Source organism: Mobula birostris, chromosome 16 (genome assembly GCF_030028105.1).
Source record: "Mobula birostris isolate sMobBir1 chromosome 16, sMobBir1.hap1, whole genome shotgun sequence".
Lineage (NCBI taxonomy): Eukaryota > Metazoa > Chordata > Chondrichthyes > Myliobatiformes > Myliobatidae > Mobula > Mobula birostris.
In genome coordinates, this window is record NC_092385.1 from 14,504,297 (window position 1) to 14,515,689 (window position 11,393).

General features: G+C 43.4%; 1 long non-coding RNA gene across 1 annotated transcript; it reads left to right on the forward strand.

The window, feature by feature from the left end:
* The first annotated feature begins 1,473 nt into the window (after positions 1-1,473).
* LOC140210834 (uncharacterized) lies at positions 1,474-7,369 on the forward strand. Its single transcript, XR_011889305.1, has 3 exons — positions 1,474-1,568; positions 3,287-3,408; positions 5,118-7,369. It is a non-coding gene; the product is annotated as an uncharacterized lncRNA (long non-coding RNA).
* Positions 7,370-11,393: the final 4,024 nt, after the last annotated feature.

The window sequence follows — 11,393 nt, forward strand, 5'->3', positions numbered from 1 at the left end:
TATAGCCGTCACATCAAGTCCTTGGAGCACTTCCACATAAGCTGCCTCCAGCACATCCTGGGAATTACCTGGTGTGAGCGGGTGCCTCGCTCTGAAATACTTGTAAAGACCAACTGCAGGAGTATTGAGGTCATGATCACCCAGCGGCAGCTGCAGTGGCTGGGGCACGTGATAAGGATGCCCCCATGTCGGCTACCCCGCAGAGTGTTATACGGCCAGCTACATCATGGTCGACGCTCAGCTGGAGGGCTGAAGAAGTGCTATAAGGATCAGATGAAGAATGCTTTAAGGAAGTGCAAGATCAGACCCGAGGACCTGGAGGAGGTTACTGCTGACCGTACCACGTGGCAACAGCTGTGTAGGGACGGGGTTTGTATTCTGGAGATGGAAAGAACAGCCAGAAGACAGCAGAAGAGAGCCAGGAGAAATGCAGCCATGTTTGCCACCACCACCACATATACATGTCCCACCTGCAATAGAGCTTGTGGGTCCAGGATAGGACTGTATAGTCATCAAAGATCTCACCGTTAAAGGCGTGGACGTCGTCATTGGATTTCGATGGACAACCGAAGAGAAGAAGATACACCTAAGACATGTGCACTGAATTGTACTTGAGTTATACAGCTCTCGTTACATGCATGTGCAGTTCAACTCTTTGAGTGATTATGCAGAAAGTTTGAAGTTAATAACTCATCTCCTTCTACCTTAGGCTACGAACTTATCAATCACCCCTGCTGTGGACCACTTTCTGGAGGACCAAGATGCCGACTTCTACAGAGAAGGGATCCGTATGCTCCATGACCACTGGACTAAGTGTGTAAATGTAGGAGGGGACTATATTGAAAAATAAATGTGCTAGGTTTTCTAAAATTAACTCCTTCTACCTTAGGCCATGAAGTTATCAATCACCCCTCGTGTATATATGTATTTTTTGGTACTGTAATTCATGATTTTTTTACTCTGTTAGTATGTACTGCCAGCACAAAGTCAACAAATTTCACGGCATGCGGAAACGATAGGGTCTTTTAAGAGACTCCTGGATGGATACATGGAGCTTAGAAAAATAGAGGGCTATGGATAAGCCTAGGTAGTTCTAAAGTAAGGACATGTTAGGCATAACTTTGTGGGCCGAAGGGCCTGTATTGTGCTGTAGGGTTTCTATGTTTCTATATGCTGGAGATATTAAACCTGATTCTGATACTAATTTTGCTGGCTTGACGTGAGTTTGCTAAGATTTACATATCTGATTCTCTGATATATCACCAATGGCTTCAATGCACAAAGCACGTTGCTTATTAAGCCTTCAGCACAAAGCAGAAGGAGAATGAATCAGAGAGGAAGTTGGCCCAAGAAAAATGAAACCCACTCTGAGTGGCTCAGCACCAGTATATGGTTGCAGTGATGAAATTATGCTCTTTGTTTTTATACGGTTGCCCTGTTGGCTTCCTGCTGAGTGCTGCTTCTACCTGATCTGCTCATGCACCACTTAAAGCGCCCGAAAGCAATATTCGCAACACAGAGCACAGCAATTAGCTTTAACGCTTTGCAGTGACAGCGATCATGATAAGGTAAAATTTTATTTATCCCGAAGGAAATTATTGTTGCAAGGTTGATCAGTCAGAAATGTATACTTTAAAATACAAAATGTAAGCATTGATGTGCGAGAAAAATACAAAATGTGCATTAAAAAGTAATAGGGCAAAATACAGATGAGGAATGAAACCATATACTTATATACTTAAGGAGGAGTTTTAGAGTCTTATAGCCACAGGGAGGAAGGATTGCCATTCTATTCCCATCACTGTCTGTAAGGAGCTTCTATATTCTCCCCATGATTATCTGGCTTTTTCTGCTTCCTCTCTGATTCATCCTGTTTCTGCGTTGTGCTGAAGGCTAGCTAAGCAATGTGCTTTGTGCCCTGAAGCCACTAGTGATAGATCAGACAATCAGACCTGCAAGCCTGAGCAAGGCGGGTGGATTAGGGTTAGTGAGTTGTTGGCGTGCTATATTGGCGCCAAACGCATCCAGTGCAATCCTTGGACTGTGTTGGTGGTTGATGCAAACGGCCCATTTCACTGTATGTTCAATGTACATGTGACAAATAAAGCAAATCTTTAGTTTTTATTTCCCTGCATCAAATAAAGCTGTTTGCTGAAATAATAGCACTAAACAAAAATGCCCTTTCTCCAGGCAGTGAACAAACAGTACATCCTTTATTGAAGGTTGCAAGTATCAACCAGAACCATGGTCTAGGCTCCTTCTTCCACTGGGCCTGGAGGAGTAGGGTCAGCTGGAGAAGTCCCTCAACCCTGCAGACTACGTCAATGGCAATTGTTGTACCGGTGCCCAAGAAGAATGTGGAGAAATTTCTCCATGACTACCGTCTGGTAACACATATGTCAAACATAACGAAGTGCTTTGAGAGCTTGGATATGGCGCAAAGCAATTCCCGCCTCGGAGATTCCCTGGATCCGCTCCAATTTGTCTACCACCGCAACGAGTCAAGAACAGACACAATTTCTCTGCCTCTTCACTCTGCTCTGGATCATCTGGGCAATAGAAACTCGTACTTCCAGCTGCTGTTCATCACCTAGAGCTCAGTGTTCAACTCAATCATTCTATCCAAACTCATTGTAAGACTGTTGGATATAGGAAGTGAATTAGGCCATTTGGCCCATCGAGGCTGCTCTGCCATTTCATCATGGCCCATCCATTTTCCCTTTCAGTCCCAATCTTCTGCCTTCTCCCCGTATCCCTTCATGCCCAGACTAATCAAGAATTTATCAACCTCTGCCTGAAAGAAACCAAAAGGCTTGGCCTCCACAGCTGCCGGTGGCTACAAATTCCACAGATTCATCACTCTGTAGCTAAAGAAATTCCTCCTCATCTCCATTCTAAATAGAGGCCCTCATTACTCTCTGGGGAAAAATCTATCTTCAAGATCTGTGCCTCTGTACCCTCCCCTGCAATAAGATACTCAACTTCCTCATCAGCAGACTTCAGTCAGCGAGGCATGATATTAACAGCCCACACCACCAGGTTCAAGCACAACTACTTCTCTTCAACCATTCAGTTCTTGAAACAACTGGCCAAACCCTAGTCACTACAATTTAGCCAAGCTATGACCACTTCGCACAGAATTGACTTTTTTAGGTTCTAATTGTGTTTTCTTGTAAAAGTGATGTATAATTTATGTCCAATATAAGTTTAACTCGTTATTGCTGCTTCTTTGATGCTATGTACCTGTAAATCAGTGAGCACTGACTTTTAATTGTTCCTTTTTTAGCACCAAAAACAATTATTTCAGTCTTCTCAAACACAAGGAAATCTGCAGATGCTGGAATTTCAAGCAACACACATAAAAGTTGCTGAAGATCGCAGCAGGCCAGGCAGCATCTCTAGGACGAGGTACAGTCAACGTTTTGGGCCGAGGCCCTTCGTCAGGACTAACTGAAAGAAGAGCTAGTAAGAGATTTGGAAGTGGGAGGGGGAGGGGGAGATCCGAAATGATAGGAGAAGACAGGAGGGGGAGGGATGGAGCCAAGAGCTGGACAGGTGATTGGCAAAGGGGATATGAGAGGATGGGCCTCCTGTCCACTGGTTCAAGAGCTTGATGGTTGAGGGGCAGTAACTGTTCCTGAACTTGGTGGTGTGAGTCCTGAGGCTCCTGTACTTTCTTCCTGATGGCAGCAGCAAGAAGAGTGCACGACCTGCGTGGTCATGCTCTACGACACCTGTGGACACTGATTGGGGTTCGATTCCTGCCACTGTCGTTAAAGAGTTGCTACATGACCGCATGAGTTTCCTCCAGGTGCTGTGATTTCCTTCCACATTCTAACAATGTACGGTTAGAGTTAAGGTTCGTGAGTCGTGGGCATGATAAGTTGGCGGCAGAAGCACAGTGATACTACATGCTTGCCCCCAGCATAAATTTCAGACTGTGTTGGTTATTGGTGCAAAACAATGCATTTCACTGTATGTTTTAGTGTACATGTGCCAAATAAAGCCAATCTTTATATGAATGTATAATCTTTATATGAGTATGCCACTCCTTGAGCTTGGGATCCTGATCTCTGGGCATCCCGTTCAAAAGGAGATAAAGTTAATCTCTTTATCAGTCTCTTCTTGGGCCTGGTTTGCAGTCCGAATTTAAATTTTTGACAGGTGGGGGATTCAGCAATTTCTCCAAGTGGGAGAGTCTTGAATGACGAGACATATCTTATGATGAAAGTTTGAGCAAGCTCAGGTTTTTCTCTTTGGAGTGAAGGAGGGTGAGAGGCAAATTGATAGAGATGTATAATATTATGAGAGGTATAGACAGAATGGACAGCCGGTGCCTTTTCTCCCCCCCCCCCCCGCCTCACCCAGGGCAGCGACAGCCAATACCAGAGGGTATCCTTTAAAGGTGAGTGGAGAGAAGTTTAGGGAAGATGCCAGAGGAAGGTTTTTTACACTGAGAGTGGCAGGTGCCTGGATCACACTGCTGTTGTGTGGGGGGAGGCAGATACATTAAGGACATCCAGTGCAAAAAGAGTTATATTACAACCGATCCATTATTACAGAGAGGACAATCCATAATGACCGTCTCGATATAATAATACAGGATAAACAAGCAAGAGCAATTTACTTAATATTATAGATATCGCCATTCCAAACACACATAACATACAGAAATTAGTAAGTGTAAACACCGGAAATATGCTGAATTAAAAGAGGAAATTGAAAGACTTTGGAACACGAACAGGGTATACTTTGTCCCGATAGTAATATCTACAACTGATATCATCCCAAAGGCACTACATAACAGCATTAATCAATTTGGGTTAAACAGCAATATCTATGCAAATCTTCAGAAAGCCACAATACTAAATACCACTAGAATAGTCCAAAAGTTCTAAGCAATTGAGAAAAGAGGGTACTTGTCTGTGTTCATACCTCAGGTTTTGCCAGCTGGAGTTGAGAAAAAAATAAAATTTATAATAATAATAATAATGAAAATAATAACATTATTAACAACAATAATAATAATACTGTAATAATAGCAGAGGAGAAGATGGTGGCGCGACAGCAGCGTGCGTGGCCTTTCCGGTGATGAATATCTGTTATCTGTCAAGTAGGGGACCGTGCACAATCCTGATTTGATGGAGACAGACGTGAGAGTACGGAGGAACATCTGGAAAACTTCTGAAATGCCCACTTCGCTGCCGCTGCTACTGTGTGGTAACCGGAATCTCCGGAGCTGAAGGCCCTGAAATCCTCGGCGTTGCGTGTTTCAGCAGCCGGGGTGGGGTCAAAGGCGCTCGGCAGAGGATGGCGCTCGGGAGGCTGTATCGGAGGGGCTGGTCGGAGGCTCAAAGTTTTCGGACGGATGAACTCAGTGTCGGCTGTGGTCGGCTGCTTCCAAGGCATCGGAAAGTTGACGGTGCCTGGAGGTTTATGGCAGGGAGTTTCTCCCTTTTGCCGCCTGCTATCGGGGACCCAGGAGTCGATAGACTCGGGGACTTTTGAGACTTTATTTACTGTGCCCATGGTTTGTTCTTCATCAAATTATGGTACTGCTTTGCACTGCTGTAACTATATGTTATAATTATGTGGTTCTGTCAGTGTTAGTCTTTGGTTTGTCCTGTTTTCTGTGATATCACTCTGGAGAAACATTGTATCATTTCTTAATGCATGTATGCATTTCTAAATGACAATAAAAGAGGACTGAGTGTCCTCATTAATCTAATCTAATAATAATAATTATTATTATCATTAGATTAGATTAATGAGAACACTATTATTGAAATAATAGTGTTATTAATGAGAACATTATTATTATTACTACTATCAGGGCAGGAAATTTGCAATACAGACACCCCATCAATATTTAAAAAACTGTGTTGATTAACATTCTAAAGGCTTAATGCAGAAAATGTGAAAATATAAGTTCTTTATAGTTGATGTTGTGCTCTCACATAGTTTTATTGCTCAATAAACAGATTTTCAAGTATGCTTTTAGACCATTTTACATCTGTTGAAAATTTCAAGCCTTAACAATAAAGTAGTTAGTTCTTAACTTATTAAAAATATATCATATCCTTACAAAGAAACAACTTTGACAATTTTCGCAATGGCTATGACAAATCATGTGGGGCAGACTCATTTTTCAACATGTGTTCTCTTGTTTAAAATGAAATATGATGACCTTTCTGAGGCAAACAATGTACTTCTTGTATGGAATCAAGTGGCCACTGAGTCATAGTTTTCTGCTGCTGTAGCCCAGCCACTCCAATTTTCACTATGTTATGCATTCAGAGATGCTCTTCTGCACACAACTGCTGTGGAGCATGGTTATTTGAGCTACTGGCACATTCTTACCAGCTTGAACCAGTCTGGGCAATCTCCTATGACCTCTCTCATAGACAAGATGTTCTTGCCCACAGAACTGCCACTCACTGGATGTTTTTAGTTTGTACACCATTCTCTGTAAACTCTAGAGACTGTTGTGTGTGAAAATCCAGGAGATCAGCAGGTTATGAGATATGCAAACCATCCCATCTGGCACCAACAATCAATCGACAGCCAAAGTCACTTGGATCACATTTCTTCCCCATTCTGATGTTTGGTCTGAACAACAACTGAGCCCCTTGACCATCTCTGCATGCTTTTATGCATTGAGTTGCTACTACATGATTGGCTGATCAGATATTTGCATTGACAAGCCGGTGTACAGGTGTACCTAACAAAGTGGCCACTGAGTGTCTGTGTGCACATCTGTATGTTTCTGTTGCCTTTCATGTTAAGCCATCCAGATGCATGCAGTCTTCTTTAAACCCGTACAATCTCCACCCCTAATTTACCAGTACCGCTGTTTAAAGTAAACAGATTAATTGCTCACAAATTTCTGATGACAATTGGTATAACCTTACAAGTGTTTGAAAGTAACAAGTTACCCTAATTAAAGTTACCTACAAAGGTTTAGCAACTCCTGTGGTGTTGGTTATTGTCTGACATCAATTAAAAAGTATCCCAGAGATACAGCAATGGCGATATATGAAACTAACAAAGCAAAAATATTATGGAAGAATTTTGCACATTGGTTGTTTGTCCGTCTATGTTTTTGTGTCGTTTTTCATTGATTCCATTGTGTGTGTATGTGTGTTTTTTTGTTTCTAATGTAAATGCCTGCAAGAAAATGACTCAGGGTTGAATATGTGGCTGTGGCTGGCTTCGTGTCTGAGGACTCACTTTCGTGAACTTCAGTTCTGACTGCTATTTGCTTACTTTTATTGTTTGCATGATTTGATTTTTTTCAGCCAATTGGGTGTCTTACATCACCTATTTTTAACAAGTTCTGTAGTACTTCTTTACTTTGTGGCTGCCCATAAGGAGACGAATCTCAAGGTTCTGTATAGTATATATACCTTGACAATAAATATACTTTGAACTTTGATGACATAAATGTATTTTGATCATGAATTTACTTTGAACTTTGAACTCGTGCTGTTGCCCACTGTTGCACTTTTCCCTATAGACTGATCAGAATGAGCTTCTTGCTTTACAGAAGGAAGAAGCAGGAAAACTAGAATAAAGGGAAGGGAGGGATGGGTAGGACAGGTGGGAGGATGGGGAAGATGAGCTGAGCTTGCTTATGCCCATTTGTAGCCCTGGAAAGTAGAAGAGGCAATCTGAAGAGAGGAAGTTACATTGCTACCATCACCTTTAATCAGATAGCCCTCCCACTAACAACCTTAGATTCAGATAGTAGGCCTCCATAGGTCAGGGTCGACCATGGATGTTGTGACCTAGTGGCCTAACTGTCTAGATAAGCAAGCTATTGCCTACCCTCCCCACATGTATCTGAAGACCCCAAAGCAACGACAGATACTGATGCAGTTTGGCACCAGTCTCGTCACAGAAGTTGCCAGTCAGTGTTAAACTCAAGGCAGGACTGCCCTAGGAATTCCAGCTCTAATTTTTCCCCTGGGGTTTACTCCTGAAGCCTTCCCCGTGGGTGAGCATAGCCGCAAGGCAGCGGACGCTTGAGATCAGAGTTGCCCTCCTGGATGAGCTGCCAACCACAGCTGACGAGCCCCATCAGATACTGATTTACTTATCACATGAACATTGAAACATACAGTCAAATGCGTTGCTTGCATTTACAACCAGCACATGCACAGAATGCACCGGGGGGGGGGAGGGGAGCCCACAAGCGTCACTAAACGTTCCACCACCAACCATGCCAGTAGTGCTGGTGTCAGCAATTTCCTCTCCGGAAGTAGTGAGGGTGGGAACTCCGGCTAAATCTGTCCCCCTGTGTTAACTTCTGCTTCCTCTGCTTGTGCACGTGCTGCCTGGCACCAGAGATGGAAATGTGCAAGCTGTTGTGAGGTGTTCAGGGAGGGGACTTCTGAGGTCGGGAGAGGGGAACTGCCCCAGTGCAGTCTGGGAGCAATGAGGCTTTCTACGGCCTTCTTATTGTGAGGGCATTGTAAGCCTGATGTTCTACTGTGGCAAGTAGCATTGGGAAGGAGCCACGGATCGTCTAATATTTATTATGTAGGTAGGGGTGCCAACTTTCTCACACCCAAATAAGGGACAAACGTAGCAGTCAAATACGGGACACTTGTGTTTACCCCGAGAAAGACTACCATGACCATGAAGCCTTGCGTGGGGCACCTGTGTGTGCATGCGTGACGTGCGCATGCGTGTACATGCCGATTTTTTTCTACAAATCGGTTTTGGCTTAATCTTCCTGATTCTGCTTTTACTATATGTTAGTGTTTTTTTAAAGTTTTATGTGTTATTTATTATGATTTGGTAGGTTGTTTTTTGGGTCTGGGAACGCTCAGAAAATTTTCCCATATAAATGAATGGTAATTGCTTCTTCGCTTTACACCATTTCGGCTTACGAATGGTTTCATAGGAACGTTCTAGTTTAGCGGGGGAAATACGGGACAAGGGCAGTCGCATATGGGACAGACTAACTTAGCCCAATATACAGGATCTCCCGGCTAATACGGGACAGTTGGCGACCCTGTATGTAGGGTGTAGGGTGTATGAGGAGTCCAGGGAGGGGTGGCACCTCTTGCTCTCCATAACAGAACAGCTGACACCCAGCTCTCACCTGTGGTTCCAAGTAGCTCTTCGCATGCAACAGAGGCCACCACCCCGGTACACTGCTTCGACAGGCAGGCTCCACCAGGTGAGGGTAGCCGGTGGGCCTCATACCCCAGCGAGATAGGGACATGTCTGTCCCGGCATGTCAAGTCAGGTCCGGCGGACTGCACAGATCAGATCTACTCTGGGGCCCAGCAGCCGGGAAGGCGGTCCTGCAATGCTGCATGGAGAGAGAAGGGCACGACAAGGCACCGAAGGCGTCGTGGTCATCCACTGCCACCAAGGAGGACTGCAGTTAGTGACATTTGTTCGTACTACTGGACCCGGACTTCTGAGGTTGAAAGAGTGCAATGGCTTTTCCATATTAAAAACTCTCCCACACAGGTTTCCTGTCATCGTTGGACATGACAGACAACAACCATGACCATTATTATTTATTATGTGGTATTGTTTATTTACTTATGTATCATTACTATTATTTGTCTTCTTTTGCACATTGGTTGCTTGTCAGTCTTTGTGTGCAGTTTTCCACTGATTTTATTGTACTCCATTGTTCAACTGTGAATGCCTGCAAGAAAATAACTCTGAGAGAAGTACACAGCGACATACCATACAATAGGTTCTTTGATAATAAATTTATATTGAACTTGATTGCTACTGGGATAATGATGAGGATGTGGTGTATTCTGCAATTTCTGTGTCTGATGGTGAATTCTGTAGGACCTGGCATTGGGCCTGCCCTTGATCATGCATGTGATAACGTCAAACTTCTTCAGATTCAGTTTCCAAAGTTTTGAAATCTATATTATGAAGTGTTTTTTTTTTGTGAAACTATCTTCCTTTCCTTTACTTTGAGCCAGAAACACAATATTTCTCCCATAGGCTTGCAAATCTTTCATCTATGAGCTAACGATTGAGAGATTGGAGAGAATTTCCTCAGTTAATCTTCGACAACATAAAAAAACATGAGATAGCAGATCCTGGAAATCTGAAATAAAACTAAAAGAATGTTGGTCAGGCAGTGTCTATGGAGGGAGAAACAGAATGACCTTTCATCAGAACAGATACATGAGGAGATCATTGGTTATGGACCAACCCCTCCACCTCCCCCCATTATTTGTTTCCTCACTCAGATCTCAGAACCACAAAGGACACCATCTCTCCTTCAGCAAAGTTCAAAGTAAATTTATTATCAAGGTACATACAACCCTGAGATTCATTTTCTTTTGGGCATACTCGATAAATCCAATAACCACTGTAGAATCAAAGAAAGACCGCACCAACAGGATGTATAACCAGCATGCAAAAGACAGCAAACTGTCCTGTTGAAGGGTCTTGAGCCAAAACGTCAACTGTTTATTCCTCTCTATAGATGCTGCCTGACCTGCTGAGTTCCTCCAGCATTTTATTTGTGTTGTTCTGGATTTCCAGCATCTGCAGAATCTCTTCCGTTTATTATTCACCCTAATTATTAATGTGAATGTCATGGGTTAACATTAAACATTAGGCCGTACCTGAAGAACAGGTAGAAGCTGGCAAACAAAATGTTTTGCAGACTGGTTGAGGACGGTTCAGTTTTTAAGCAAGTAACTGGCTGATACAGTTACACACACATGCCGACCTTTAACAGATGAAGCTGTTACGATTATATCTCATGTTTAGGCTTGTCTGCATTTGGAGTCATAGAGTCATTGAACATTACAGCACAGAAGTTGGCCCTTTGGCCCATCTTGCCTGTGCCAAACCATTAATCGGCCTAGTCACATAGATCTGCCTCCTGGAGCATAGCCTTCCATACCCTTCCCATCCATGTACCTATCCAAATTTCTCTTGAATGTTGCAATCGAACCCCCATCAACCACCTCCACTGACAGCTCGTTCCGCTTGCTCATCACCTTCTGAGTGAAAGAGTTCCCACTCAATTTTCCCCTTAAACATTTCACCTTTCACACTTAACCCATGACCTTTAGGACACTTCTTATCACTCCCATCAGACTGCACATATGATCCAACTAAACATCTTCAGGACCCTTGTCCAGTGCTGCCTGAGACCATTCGAGTTTCACAAATGGGTTGGAAGTTGCACTTGAAGTTTGCTCCAATTGTACTTACTTCCTAGAGTAGTCTGAAATAAATGAGGCAGAAAGATCTGAAGATGGGCTATGAAGGATGTGGATATTTGTTTATTTATTGAGATACACACGGAATAGGCCCTCTCAGTCCAACAATCCACAATTTATGCCTAGCCTAACCGCAGGGCGATTTACACTGACCAACTGGTACATCTTTGG